Below are 2,646 nucleotides of genomic sequence, written 5' to 3'. Positions count from 1 at the left end.
AGTTGTCATGATAGAAATCACTTCATTCTAAAGAAAAAAGTCTTTGTTTCAAACGACTTTCCTTTCAGGTGACATAATCATAGGTGCCCTCGCTGCTTTAAGTAGGTGGGTGGTTCTTCACAATTAATGGTGAATGCCTATTTTCACAACCATTTTCACAAGGCCTGTTTTTGCTGTCTTTAACAGAGCCTTCAATGCTTATGAAGCCATGCTTAAATTATAATTTGTCTTTTTCTTTTTTTAATGTATTTGTAATGACTTATCTTTAAGCTGACATCATCAAGACTGCTTAAATTTCCACCAATAGGTGCCGTCGATGTTTCAGGACTGGGGTGGTTCCTTATAATTAATTATAATGTCTTTAACAGAACCTTCAATGCTCATGAAGTCAACATTAAATCATAATTTATGTCCTTTTCTTTCTTAATACATATGCCTGATATGAATTATTCATAATGTTATTCCAAAGAAAAAAATCTTCATAATGTTTTAAATGACTTTCCTTTCAGCTGACATCATCAAGGCCACATAAATTTCAACCAATAGGTGCCCTCGATGTTTCAGTAGGGGGTTGGTTCTTCACAATTAATGGTAAATGCCCATTTTCACTACCTAATCATGAATAAAATAAAGTCCTGACCTATGTTTTTTCTCATTGAATATCCTTTTTCATTTGGAAATGTCATATTACGCAAGTTCAATGAGTCGCTATGTTGATTTTCATGTCAGTTCTGTTAATGAAGTTTCTGTTAAACCAGGTTCTGACAGTGCAGGTCATTAACATTCTTACTGCTAACTGCTGTATGCGAACAGTTAATTAGCTGACTCATTGGCTACCTTTTGTTCAGTAGTTGAAGTAATACCTGGATTATGTGTCTTTTAATTGAGGGTAGGCCCTTGAAATGACTATATGAGGCCTTGAGGGTTGAATAACAAAGAGTTGCTCTGTGAGCAAACCTTTCATAATGCCATATGTCAAAGCAACAGCAACGATAGCAGAAAATTCAAAACTGAAGAATTGGTTTTCACTTCACGAGTCTGAATTGGAATTAAATTAACCATGCCCAACAAAAAGTTTACTTGAAATTTCAGACAAGGTTCTCCTTCAAAGTTTGCCTTGACTAGTTAAAAATAACTAAATGACTCAGTCAAGCATAACCTCTCTTCCTAATGCCGTAACTGCATGTTCCCAGTTTATTTTCAGTGGCAGAGAGGCGGCACGAAGAGCATGGCTTATCAAGCTTGTGCAAAAGTCCTGCCTCTTTCTCATGCAAGACTTTGAGTATAAGGCTTATCTATTCATGTCACTGACATCAATCAGAAGTTGATTTCACAACCAATCAGACGACATTTAACTTAGTTATATGTTTTCCAAGAATACACAGAAAAGTACATAATACTTGGTTTCCAAACTTCTTTTTTTTTTGGAGAAATCATGAATTTTATAGATATACATAGGCCATTTTATTTCATTTTCAGCTTTATTAGGTCATAAGCACAACATGTATTGTATAAAATGCCCCTTATGCACATGACACATGGTTAATTCTTCATTTTCAATCTTTTTACACTCAGGTATATCTCAGATCTCTAGATTTTTGGCAGTTCACCTTGGATGACCACCCTTCATTTGAAGCTGAAAACCGAGCTGTTCTAAAAAAAAACAAAAGTGATCCTCGCCAAGATCTCGCCATCTCTACAGACAGCTCAATCATCTCTCCCTCACTGAAAGCCAAGAACCATGGCATTACACGGGATGAGGATCTGGCACATGTATCATATACTAGCCCTGACTTTCCTGCCCTGTTAAGACCCTAGTCATCTAGAAGATCCCAAATATATTCACTCAAATGTATTTGGAATTGAAAAAACATGGCTCCCTCTCAATTCATTAATGTGAATTTCAATTGAATTGGCCACATCCTACAGGAATTGGAATGATAGGAATAGGAATTTAAAGAAATTGAACACAGATAATGCATTTTGGAAAATCTATCCATCATTTGTTTGTTCTGTCTATCACTTGTTCTTTTGTTCACCTTTTCTATCTATTGTTTGTTCTATCATTTCTTCTAGCATTCATTGTTTGTTTTTTCTATCTATCATTTGTTCTATTATTTTTGTTCTATCTATCATTTGTTCTGTTATTTATTGTTCTACCATTCATTCTATTGTTCATTTTTTTAGCTATCATTTGTTCTGTTGTTCATTGTTCTATCTATCGTTCACTTTTTCTATCTATCAATTTGTTCGATCTTCTTTGTTCTATCATTCGTCGTTTGTTCTATCTATCGTTCGTTCTATAGTTAATTTTTCTATCTATCCTTTGTTCAGTCACTTGTTCTGTCGTTCATTGTTCTATCCATCATTTGTTTTATTGTTGTTTTTTCTATCTGTCCTTCATTCAATCATGTGTATCTATCGTTTGTTTTGTTATTACTTGATTACTTATCTGTTGATACTTGTACTATTTGATGTATCGTTTGTTCTATCATTTGTCTGTTCTATCTATCGTTCATTTGTTCTATCTCCATTCTATCTATCTATCTATCGATCTATCTATCTGTCTATCTATCTATGTTTGTTTGTTCGTTCTATCCATCGTTTATTGTCATTCTATCATTTTGTCTATCTATCTATCTATCT

General features: G+C 34.0%; 1 protein-coding gene across 12 annotated transcripts in view; it reads left to right on the top strand.

The window, feature by feature from the left end:
* LOC107560004 (leucine-rich repeat and immunoglobulin-like domain-containing nogo receptor-interacting protein 1) overlaps positions 1-2,646 on the top strand; it is a 107,776-nt gene that overhangs the window by 4,640 nt on the left and 100,490 nt on the right. For 11 of the 12 annotated variants that reach the window (XR_001605678.1, XR_001605677.1, XR_001605676.1 and 8 more), the window contains 2 exons: positions 510-591; positions 1,576-1,773. The gene's annotated coding sequence lies outside the window, so the exon portion shown is untranslated. Of the gene's footprint in view, positions 1-112; positions 130-509; positions 592-1,575; positions 1,774-2,646 lie in introns of those variants that run through there. The other variant, XM_016244058.1, reaches the window with a different exon arrangement.

This window comes from Sinocyclocheilus grahami, unplaced genomic scaffold (assembly GCF_001515645.1).
Source record: "Sinocyclocheilus grahami isolate Dianchi unplaced genomic scaffold, SAMN03320097.WGS_v1.1 scaffold707.1, whole genome shotgun sequence".
In the NCBI taxonomy this organism is placed as follows: Eukaryota; Metazoa; Chordata; class Actinopteri; order Cypriniformes; family Cyprinidae; genus Sinocyclocheilus; species Sinocyclocheilus grahami.
This window is presented reverse-complemented; position numbering and strand designations above follow the sequence as displayed.